Here is a 12,961-nt window from a genome sequence, read left to right as displayed (position 1 = left end):
ATTTAAATAGGACTGTGATGGATAGCTCTGGATAAGTGAAAAGAAAGGACAGGCTTTATATGCATTATGTATTCCTACTTAATAATCCATTAAAGTAAACAAGAACAAAGCATTCTTTTTCAGTGACTTGAAAACTTTTACCTACTATCTATAGTTTGAATAAGGAATAATAATTCTCAAACTCTACAAGCCCTTCAAGGTTAAACTCTCCAATGTTGAAAAAAAAAAATAAAATCATCAGGAATGCATCTCCTTCTCCCTTGTAGAGATAGTGCAGTTGTGGGGATGTCTCCCTTCTTCAAGACAGCTCTCTATATAGTTCAATTAAAGAAAGACAAGGTGTTCGTAATTCAGAACCTCTTGCTCCAGTTAAAATGCTTAGGAAAATAATGATGTATTATTAGATTAAACAATTCAATTGAAGTTGAGAAAAGTGATCATTTGTAGCAAGCACAGTAAATTTATGGATGAAAGTTATAGTACTTAAAAAAGATTCACAGGAGAATTAATGGAAAATGGAAAACTTGTGGGATATCTGGATTAAATGTGATTAAAAAACTAGACCTGAGGCTAACATCTTTAATATGAAAGACACTACTGACAAATTAATGAAACCCATTTTATCTCTTTTATCTCTTACTCAAAAACTTGACACCAAGAGTACTATGAGCCTTCCTGAACTCTATTAGGAAACAGTATGTTATTAACTAACAAATATACCCAAAACCTCCAGGCCTTATAGCAACTCATTCTCTGTGGCAGAGGAAGAAAGTTACTGAAGAATCCCCATGAACTTTTCAGTCTTAGCTTAGAAAGGAAACAGATCAATGATCACACTTTACTGGCCAAAATTAATTGCCTAGCCTGACACATCTGCAAAGAGATTGAGTCCTTCACAGTTCAGAAGTAAAAGTGGGGACCTTGGTGGACAGTACTAATACTGGCCACCTTCACCCCACCCATTAGCCTCTAGATACTATGAAAAATCTCCACGAAGTTTTACAGCATAGCACTAGCTCTCTAATGGCTTCCAGAAAGTGATACTTTCAAAAATAAACTCTCTGTACTTATTAAAAGAGTTAATTGTAGTATAAATAGAATGGACTTTCCATTTTCTTATACTTTGTTTCAATAGCATGTGAAATCAATATTAAGTCCATAATTTATTGATAGTGATTTGACATAAGCAGAGTGCATTCTTTTTGCTAGTTTTTTAAATTCATTTATTTATGCATATAAGAACTGGAGTACAGGAAGGAGGTGCAGGGGCTAAGAGGATTCACCAGAGGCAGAGTGGGAAACAGAACAGGTGGATTGACTGAAATACACTGAATGGAGTAGCAGGCGAAGCAGGAAAGGTCTGGTATACCATGTGGATCAACTTCCTGGCCAGGTTTCAAACTCATGCTGCAGTGGCTGTGGATAGCTTCACAACGCTGCAGCTTAACCCCTGTGTCACCAGGGATGCCCCCCATTTTTTAAAGATTGATTTATTTATACAAGAACTGGGGTACAGGGCCTCCCCAGTGGCGCAGCGGTTGAGCGCTGGGTTGCAAAGCTGCCCGCGGCCTCTGCAGCGCTGGTTCGATCCCCGGCTGCCCCCGGCCGCCGGAGGAGGGTCCCACATGGCGCGCAGACCTCTCCTGCCTCCCGCTGCTCCCCTCAGCAGTGTACTTCGGTCCTTCTGCCTGCTCTGCTCCCCGCTCTGGCTCTGATGAATTCTCTCACCCTCCCATGCTTCTGACTGTACCCAGTGCTTGTATAAATAAATAAATAAATCTTTAAAAAAAAAAAAAAAGAACTGGGGTACAGTCAGAGGCACGGGAGGGTGAGAGAATTCACCAGAGCCAGAGTGCGGAACAGAACAGGCAGACAGACCAAAGACACTGCTGAGGGGAGCAGCTGGAGAGGCAGGAGAGGTCTGCCACGCCATGTGGGTTTCTCCCTGGCCTGCCCCAGATAGAACCGCGCTGCAGAGGCTGTGGACAGCTTCACAGCGCAGCGCTCAACCCTCTGCACCACCAGGGAGGCCCAGGGATGGCCCCTTTTTGCTAGTTTCTTGACCTGACATAACGGAGGCCACCTTGAAAATATATATACATACATATTTTTTAAAGATTTATTTAAGTACTTATTTATTTATATAAGCACTGGGTAGAGTCAGAAGCGCAGGAGGGTGAGAGAATTCACCAGAACCAGAGCGGGGAGCAGAACAGGCAGACTGGTGAAGTCTGAGGGGAGCAGCGGGAGCGGCAGGAGAGATCTGTCACGCCATGTGGGACCCTCGCTGGCAGCCAGGGATTGAACCAGTGCTGCAGAGGCTGTGGGCAGCTTCGCAGCCCAGTGCTCAACCGCTGCGTCACCAGGGAGGCCCTTGAAAATATTTTCTACTGACAGTGTCCCCATGTTAAATGTACTGCTTGGAAGTGATAATCATTTTAAACAGAAAGACATTAAATTTACACTACAAGTGTCATTATAGGTACGTGACTAGACAAATTTTAGTTTAAAAGACTCTTTCCCTCAAAACTTAAGAAGTACTACCATGATAATCACATGATTGGGTAGGCATCTCTGTTCACAAAAAAAATTGCTTCTTTATTTTTTTTTGGCTATGGCATTGCTACAAAATTAGAGACATTAGTTCAGTCAACCAACTTTTGGTGATCATCTACTATGAGCTGACACTTTGACAACTACTTGGAATAAAGATATTAATGTGACCAAGTCCTTTGGAAGCAGAAATCTTGTCGACCAGTGTTTACTAAGATATTAACACAATGCTTGGTATATATACTAGACCCTCAGCAAATAGGTGTTAAGAGTATGAAAGACTGAAAATCTTTGATTCCAGGGTATATATGAAATAGTATAGATATATGTAAGCTTGGTTTGCCTCACTTTTATCACTGAAGAGTAGAAATTTCAAATCAAGGTTGAATTTACTCCCTCCAGAGACCTTCTCTGTTTAGACAGTGTGTCTAAGGGGAAAGTCACGCCTGCCTATTCTATGTCCACCACGTGCATTTCTTTTCAATTGTGCTCCAAATCTAAGTGTCAGCTGCTCATCTGAGATAAAGATTGCAAGCCACCAACAACCTGTTAACAGTAAGTGTGCTCTTGCTCGCTCTCTCCCTCCGCTCTCTCTCTCTCTTTCTCTCTTTGTATCACAATTCACATAGTGCTTTTATATCCATTATTTCACTGAATCTTTATAATAATCCTCCATGGTATTATTCTAATTTTATAAATTAGGGAACTGTGACTTAGCAGTTAAAAGTTAAAGAACTCTCCCAAATACTGAGCTAGAAAATGGCAAAGGCTGAGGCTGAAACCTAGGTCAACTCACTCCAAATTCAGGATCCTTTTCATTACGCCACAATTGCCTTCCCACTCTTGGCTACATATACAACTCCAGGTATTTTTCTTCTTCCTAACTGGTAAGCAGTGTATGAGACAAGAATCTCCAGGACTTCTTTTCAACTGTTATTTATTCCAATCATCAGTATGGTCTATTTTCAAGAAGCTAGTGATAGTACTAAATGTAATAGTATATGAATCTGATCCATTGACAAATAACCAATAGATTTTTTTGTATTTTTAGAAAACTTGCTTTAAAAGAAGAAAGCAAAATTAAAAGTAAAAGGTAGAAGATTGAAATAGGTTAGAATTTAACAATCATCTATATATATACTACTGTCAAAATATACCTTTTAATAAAATCTTTACTTGCCATCTTTTAGATGAGTTGTACTTTCTTTGAAAGGGTCAAGTTAAGCGGAGACATTGTAGAAAGACATTCAAGGTGTTTCAGGAAGCAGGCAACCCAAGATTTACAGCTTCTTCAAATGAAAAAAATATAGCTCTAGCCACAAGCTTTAGTGGTTTTATTTGTATCTCAGCATAGTGCATTTCTTTTTGTGACGCTTCCCTTAGCATTTTAGTTCATTGTTCCTTTTCATATTCCCAGGACAACCGAAATAATTGGTGCTTTAATTAACTATTCAGTTTGAAGGATTTAAACAGATTAAATGAGATGGGCTAGTTAGACAGTAAAGGAGAACTAAATGGTATTGCTGTGTCCCTCCTATGGAGACTTGGAATGGTGTTTTATATACCCCAAATGTGGCCACATTCTACCTAACATCTGTTAGTGCATTTTAATAAAATATTGAACAAGCATGTATTTGAAAAGTCAAAAAAACGAATAAAAGTTTTTTTTTCTGATACAGCATGAATAGCCAACTGTTTCTTTGTAGCTAATAATAGAGTATATAAATAGGAGATTTTACTATGACATCCAACTTCAAATGTAAAGTATGATTTAATAATTGCTGATTTCAGTTTTCTAATACGAAGAAAGTTTATTTGATTCAAACAAACTGTGTAGACTTATTCCCTCCAAAATGTTTATGGCAAGAAAGATGAAATATGTGCCTTGGCATTGGTCTAGAAACAACGAGATCATCCCAGAAACTAACAAGGAATAGTAATTAAGATCAAAACTCGGAACTAATATGAAAATTTCTCTGGAAAGGAAGACTGAAAGATCCCAGTAAAATGATACACAGATACACAGTGCAAAATATCTTAACCAAGTTACACCTTACTCAAAGTGCCTTTGTGGACATTTATAATAAATGTTTCCCATGATGCAAAAATGTTTTCAGGGCCTCCCCGGTGGCGCAGCGGTTGAGCGCTGGGTTGCAAAGCTGCCCGCAGCCTCTTAAGCGCAGGTTCGATCCCCGGCTGCTCCCCGGCCACCAGAGGAAGGTCCCACATGGTGCGCAGACCTCTCCTGCCGCCCGCTGCTCCCCTCAGCAGTGTACTTCGGTCCTTCTGCCTGCTCTGCTCCCCGCTCTGGCTCTGGTGAATTCTCTCACCCTCCCACGCTTCTGACTGTACCCAGTGCATGTATAAACAAAACAAACAAACAAACAAATAAATAAATAAAACATGCCTCTATTTAAAAAAAAAAAATGTTTTCCGTGGGGTGAGAAAGTGGAAGGTAAAGACATCTCCTATCCTTAGAAATGTTTTTTAGTAAAGAATTTAAAATAACTGACAAATCCCACCCACAAGAAAATTTTATTTTAGACTACATCAAAATCTGAAAACCCCTACAATATCCATCTGTTGAACCATTAGCATTTTATACTCCATAAAAGTAAGCCAGTTAAATATACATTGAATAGCAAACTAAAACTAAAGTAGGTTATAATTTAGGTAAATCTGAAAAACATTCTGCTCAACCTAGAAAACTAAGCTTTTATGTATAATGTACAGGAAGAGTCGTTTTTTAAGGATTTTAATCTACCTGTATAAATTTTTTCAATAATTTTTAAGCACATATACTTTCTAGTTCATGATTATAAGCTCAGAATTGAGTGTGTTTCTGCCAGAATTATAACTCTACCACAGTAAGTTAATTGCAAAGGAACCTGTTGGGATATATGGGTACCCTACCTCACCTTATTGTGTCCCTCGCCAAAAGTCACAATTCCTCTTATTCAATTGGATCTTATTCTAGGGCAGTATTGATGTTCATAGTTAGTGGGTTTGCAATTCCTTGACTTCATGACATTTACACATCCTTAACTATCAGTCTTGACATTGGCACATTAGCTTCCCTGGTTTGATCCTTTCCTAAAATTTGAAAGACTACCATGGGTCTCATCTCAACACAACTGTCCCTTCTTCCACATCATCTGATTCTTAGCTATTTGCCAACCTATTCATTTCCTGACTTGGCTTTTTAATTAGGTTTGGCCATATTCTCATCCCAGCCTTTAGTTTGAAGCTTCATGCCTAGTGAATGCGAACTTGAGTTACAAGAAAGTATCACAAATACCAGCCATGCTATAGACACATTCATGATATAGAGAAAGTCATCTCTGTCAACAAATGCAGAAAATACCAAACTATTTAGTGAAAAAGAATAGAGAAAAAATGAGGTTGCTATTTTTGGTATTGAATACTCCAGGAATGATTTCCAGTCAGGAGAACCCAATTTAGGAATCCATACGATATTGCCCCAGTTACTCAAGGAAAAATAATGACCTAGAAGAAAATTGGTTGTCAGTGGTCTTTCAAGTAGAACTGTATTGGGATGTTGATTTTAAAGAGTCTTGTCAAAACACACTAACATTTCATATCAAAAGTTATAGTTTAATATATTATACATTTTGGCCTCCTTGGTGGAACAAGGGGTTAAACACAGCACTGTGAAGCAATCCACAGCCTTGCAGCACCAGTTCAATCCCTGGCTGGCAGCTGGTGAGGGAGCTACCCACATGGCACAGCAGACCTCTCCTGCTCCCCTCAGCAGTGTATTTCAGTCAATCCACCTGTTCTGCTCCCCACTCTGTCTCTGGTGAATCCTCTCACACATACACACACCACCACCACCCCACCCCCCCACCTCTGACCTGTACTTCAGTTCTTGTATGCATAAATAAATAAATCGTTAAAAAAAGTTATACATTAATCTAAGTATTCCAATTAGAACTTAAAACTCAAACTATGGGGCCTCCCCGGTGGCGCAGCGGTTGAGCGCTGGGTTGCGAAACTGCGCGCGGCCTCTGCGGCGCCGGTTCGATCCGCGGCTGCTCCCCGGCCACCAGAGGAGGGTCCCACATGGCGCGCAGACCTCTCCTGCCTCCCGCTGCTCCCCTCAGCAGTGTACTTCGGTCCTTCTGCCTGCTCTGCTCCCCGCTCTGGTGAATTCTCTCACCCTCCCGCGCTTCTGACTGTACCCAGTGCATGTATAAACAAAACAAACAAACAAACCAGCAAACAAATAAATAAAGCATGCCTCTATAAAAAAAAAAAAAAAAAAACTCAAACTATGTTTAGCATCTACTTTCTCCTCCATTATTTTGTTAAGATTATTAGCATACAAGTATGTCCCCACCATGCCCACCACCACTGAGTGAAAGTAGCATGAGGGCACCATGTCTTTATTCATCTTCCAATGCCAGTCATTATTCATCTTTACATGGGTCCCAGCACTTGACATGTAATACATATGTACATATGTATGTGCTACTAATACATTTGATATTCTCTTTAAGCAATGACAATCGCTTCTCGGCCTTTTGGTTAAGATCAAGTGATAAGTTAAGATCAATGATAATAACAAATTTTTAAAATCAGTCACTATACTTAGTTTTACAGTTGTGTATAGTTTAATCAGTAAAATAACATTTAGAAAGTGCAAATTTGAATAGACATTTTTCTTGCTACCACGTTCAAGCAGTCATAATACACATTGTTGGTCCGTGTTTATGAACATAGATATTACATACATTATTGACGTGCATGGCCTCTTAAGAAGGAAATTTGGTAGTTATTTCTCAAAATGTTTAATGTGTATATCTTTTAGTCTAAGAAATCCAATCCTATGAATGTATCCTATGTAAATACTCAAATGTGCAAGGAAAAGTATATATACACATATATGCACATATATGTATACATATAAACATGTGAATTTTTGCACTGCTTGTGTTTGTAAAAAAACCTGCAAATACCCATATTCTTTTGCTAAATAAATTTTGGTATAGCCATGCAATACTACACCATATAATTGATAAAAAGAATGAGATAGACTTATAAGTCCTGACATAGATATCAAAACTATATTATTCGGTCCTCCCTTGTGGTACAAGGGGTTAAAACACAATCTATGAAACTATCCACAGCCACTGCAGCTTGAGTTCCATCCCCAGCCTGGGAGGTGACCCACATGGTGCAGCAGATTCCTCCTGACTCTCCCGCTGCTCCCCTCAGCCGTATATTTCAGTCAGTCTGCTTGTTCTGTTCCCCACTCTGTCTCTGGTGAATCCTCTCATCCCCCACACCTCTGGCCTATACCACAGTTCTTGTATGCATAAATAAATTAAAAAAAAACCTATATTACTCATTAAGTAAAAATTCAAGTTTCTTGGCAATATGTATAATATGTACCATATATATCATTTCTAACACAAAAGTATTTTAAAAAACAAACTATTAAGAGGGGTTATATTTAAGGAAAGGAGAACTTTTGTGCACTTTCAATTTTTACATTCTTTGAAAGTTTCACAATGGACTAGAACATGTATTTTATCATCAAAGCAGTAAAGATATAATTACATATAAATATAGCTAATAAAAATGAGTGAAAATTTTAGCACATTTCTATCTATTATTAACTGAAGGACTGCAATAAAGAAAACAGCTTGTTCTAGGATCAGGCATTATCAGTCAAAACAACTTTGTTTCTAGAGAGCTAGTTGGCCTTGAAAATCAGGGTTCGAATGACTTATAACTAAACCTGAATCTCCAGTCCCTTAAACATTCCTAACCCTACTTGCTGTGAAAATAGCTAAACAGAGATCAACCAATGATTATAGATCCCTTAAATAGCAACCCTTTTTTTTTTTCCAAAGATTTATTTATTTATGCATACAAGAGCCGGGGGACAGGCCAGAGATATGGGGGGTGAGAGACTCACCAGAGACAGAGTGGGGAACAGAACAAGCAGATTCACTGAAATACACTGCTGAGGGGAGCAGTGGGTGTGACAGGAGAGGTCTGCTGTGCTATGTGGGTTAGCTCTCTGGCAGGCCATGGATCCAAGTCATGCTGCAGAGACTGGGGATTGCTTTATAGTGTGGTGCTTAACCCCTTGTGCCACCAGGGAGGCCCTCAAATAGCAACCCTTTAAAAGAGTTCTAGAACCTGTATAATTATCTTGGGATTCTCCGTACCTCCTACTAATTTACATACCACAGTCTCTAGGGGAAATATCAGGTGTTGTTTGCTAATTGGTCTCCTTAGTATTCCCTCAAGAAATTCCTACTGATTTAGCATGTGATTGTTAGAAGCAAGTCAAATTGTAGGTTGACAATAAAATATTTGGATTGTCCACTTTATATAGCTCTATTCCATGGAGTTTTTATATTCCAGATTCTTTGAGATCACCACATGGTAAAATACTTGGGCAATAGTTTAGGCTGAATTCACAAGAATTGACCTCCCTCCAGATTTGGCTCAAATGACTGGAAATTTCGAGCAAGAAAATTGGCTCCTGCAGCTGGAGTTGTGCAGAGATGAGGCACTCAAACTGGCTGAAAAGGACAGGCTGTTTGTCCTAAGTGGCTCAATGCCCAGATCTGCAGCAAGAATACCCTACCCAGCCAGGAGCAATCCAGGAAAGCAGGGCTCAGTGTAAGTTAGAAGGGGTGTGAGGCACCCACCTGAAAGCTGAAGCAGGAGTCTGAAACCTGGATATCAAAAGTAGCTATCTCTCCTCCTGCAGAGAGGATGATACATGAGGCAGAACTAGAGTGAGGAACCATAGGGTTGATGTGAGTTGAATCCAGCAAAGGACAACTCTGACTGGGACTCCAGACCTTAAAATTGCAGGTGGGCCAAGTCTGAAGACACAGGCAAAACAGGGAATTATTGAATAAGGGTTATGAGAAGCAGAGGGTCAGATAGGCAAACTCGAGATGTGGAGCCAAATAGCACATTGAGGGGCCTCCCTGGTGGCTCAAGAGGTTAAGACACAACCTATGAAGCTATCCGCAGCCTCTGCAGCAGAAGTTCGATACCCTGCTAGCCAAGGAGCAACCCACATAGCACGGCAGACCTCTCCTGACTCACCCGCTTCTCCCCAAGGCAGTGTATTTCAGTCAGTCTGCCTGTTCTATTCCCGGCTCTGTCTCTGGCGAATCCTCTCTCTCTCACACACACACCCCCATACACCTCTGGCCTGTACCCCAGTTCTTGTAGCATAAATGAATAAATCTTTAAAAAAAAAATAGCACACAGAAATGGGGCAAGGCCTCCTGAGAAAGAAGAAGGGCTCAGAGAGTGAGAGTAGAGAACTGGGGACAATAAAAGCTGGACATGTGATCTTGGTTTTCTCTTGGTTCTCCCAATTCCTCTAACACTCTGACCCTGTCCACCTCAGTCTCTTTTGTGGCTTCTCATCATTACCTCAAACTCTAGGTTTTGGAATGTCCCAGGGTTTAGCCTTAACACCTTTTTCCCTCTTAATTTAGATCCTCTCCCTGGGTGACCCTATTTAGTCATGTGAATCTAAGTACTGCGCATATGTTGACAACTCCCAATTTTCTCCAAATTTATAGATGGCCTTCAGTAAATTTCTTGAAATATATGGACTTTGCCAAACTATTCAGCACCTCATCTTGGATGTCAAATAAATATCTCAAATATAATATGCCTAAACTAGACATCCTCTTTGAAAATATAAACAGAGAACCATAGATGATTATTAACTCTCCTTTTAATATATTTCTCTCCTAGACCCAAGGAGTTAAAAGAAATTAATTTTTACAGCTATGTAAAACTAAACAAATAGTTGAGGTATAAAATTAATGTTTTAACTATGTTTGAATACATGTTCATTTATGCATTATTCTTTTAGTAAGGGTCTACAATTAACCAGACTCAGTAATCCAAAGGGAAGTAAAACATGGCTCCTCAAAGAACTCCGCATTAATAGGAGAGACACATACCAACTATGGTGAGGCTGCTATGAGTAAAGGCAATAGGAATAACTGGCCATTGAGGCCCATTATTAATTGCACACTGTGGAACAGCATTTTTCTTAGGGCTCCAGTCTTGGCAATACTAACTTTAACCCTGGACATGAGAAGGATTGTAGGTAAATTCACAATTGTGCTGATAGCCAGGAACCTTATAAACTCCATATGTATCAGGTACTGCACAAAGTATAAAAACATCTTATTTAAACTTTACATCAATTTTATGAGTATATTATGTTATTGTTACCATTTTATGGATTAGAAAACTGAAGTTTAAAGCATTGTAAAAATATTTGCCTAAGTCACCTGAAATAATTGCGTGGGGAAATCCACATCATTTACCACTATTCTAAATTACCTTCTCGTAATCAGTGGTCCTGCTTTAATTAAGAAAAGTGGTGCTAGGGGCCTCCCTTGTGGTGCAAGGGGTTAAGACACAGCCTATGAAACTATCTACAGCAACTGCAGCTTGAGTTCCATCCCCAGCCAGGGAGGTGACCCACATGATGCAGCAGACCTCTCCTGTCTTGCCCGCTGCTCCCCTCAGCAGTGTATTTCAGTCAGTCTGCTTGTTCTGTTCGCCACTCTGTTTCTGGTGAATCCTCTCACTCCCCACGCTTCTGGCCTGTACCCCAGTTCTTGTATGCATAAATAAATAAATCTTAAAAAAAAAAAGAAAAGTGGTGCCAGGTTTTAATTTTAATATTTATACTAAAATAAAAGGATAAATGTATGAATAATCCAAATAGTGAATAGTCATTGTATACTTTGGGAATAATCACCAATCACCAAGCATAATTGAATAAAAAAGGACTTTAGCCTAAGAAACCGTGAAATGGTGAGTTCAGTTTTTCAAAGCTCGTAAAGACACAGCAGCAGCAAGTATTGATAATTTCAAGTTTCCTGCGGATTGCCGTTGGACATAAGTTCTTAGTTCTTAAGTACGTTCTCTGCTTTCAGCTTTCTCTTATTACCATGACATGGATCAGCAAAGATGGAAAAATCATCAGCCTTGTAAAAACTAAGAGAATAGAAGCCAAGCCCTATAGGAATACAGTCTTCCAAATTTATTATCTGTTATGCATTGATTTATCACAGATGGTGGGGATTTAAACCAGATGCATGCTTAATGGAGGAAGCCATCCCATGAACGACAGGGGAGAGGAATGTGACCCCTACTTGAAAGCAGAGAATCACAACTTGTAAGTGGTCCAGAAGTTTCCTTTCGTACATTATACTAATAGAGTAAAAAAATCTCCAATCATCTTTTCAAATTAATTGGAAAAATTAATTTCTTAATCTAGAAGTTGCTGAAACTTTTGGCTTTTGAAATGCAATTATTTTCATTTTGAGAAAGACCTAAGATTTTCTGAGTAAATTCTACTTAATCTAAAGCAAAATATTCTTAGAAAATACAGCTCTGATATGTAAATATTAACATTTACATATCCTCATTTGCTCCATTTTCATCTGGGATTTAGACATAACATTTAATAGTAGCACTCAATAACAAATCTTTGTCTGCCATCTGCTTTTTTTTTAAACTGAAGCTCAAAAAATTTTGTTTTTTTTTAAGTTTTGAAAGTAATTTCATTTTAAGAATGTACATTTAAGAAGAAAAGATTTCTTTTCCATGTTAGCCTAACATGATTTACCTATAGTTTTCCAAACTTTCAAACTGTTAGTAGAGGAAACTTTTCTCGTAATAAATATCCTAGCTTGCAAATAGTCTTGGAACAAAAAAATACACAATATGGAATATAGGTTTGGTTATTAAACTATTTTTAAGAGGAAATTACCTGAAAATCATTAATTGAGCAAAGATGTCTTTCTCCAAAGCACTTTTTTTTTTTAAAGATTTATTTTTATTTATACAAAAACCAGGGCACAGACCAGAGTGAGGGAATTCACCAGAGACAGAGTGGGGAGCAGAACAGGCAGATTGACCAAAGACATTGCTGAGGGGAGCAGCTGGCCAGACAGGAGAGGTCTGCTGATAATTGGATTTCTCTCTGGCGGGCCAAGAATTGAACCCGCACTGCAAGGTTGTGGACAGCTTCACAGCGCGGTGCTCAACCTGCTGCGCCACCGGGGAGGCCCTCTCCAAAATACTTTTGATTTAGTTTTCAGTTTATTTTTACAACACATTTATGTGATATGATCTTTTTTTTTTTTTTTTAAACATCAGTAATTTTAGACAGTTTCTATCATAGGAAAACAACCGAAACCAATTGATTATACTGTGGGGACACACACACGTACGTGCATACATTTGTATGTTGACAATTGGTGATTTGCTCAGCAAGGCTACTACCAAAACAATTGGTTCACTTGTTTAAGCTATTCTTATTTTTTAAAAAGAATTTATTAAAGATTTATTTATTTTTTTAAAGTGATTTTTT

The sequence above is a fragment of the Talpa europaea genome (genome assembly GCF_964194135.1).
Source record: "Talpa europaea genome assembly, chromosome: 12".
Classification (NCBI taxonomy): Eukaryota; Metazoa; Chordata; class Mammalia; order Eulipotyphla; family Talpidae; genus Talpa; species Talpa europaea.
The sequence above is the reverse complement of the archived record's forward strand: the minus strand, read 5'-3'. Positions refer to the sequence as shown.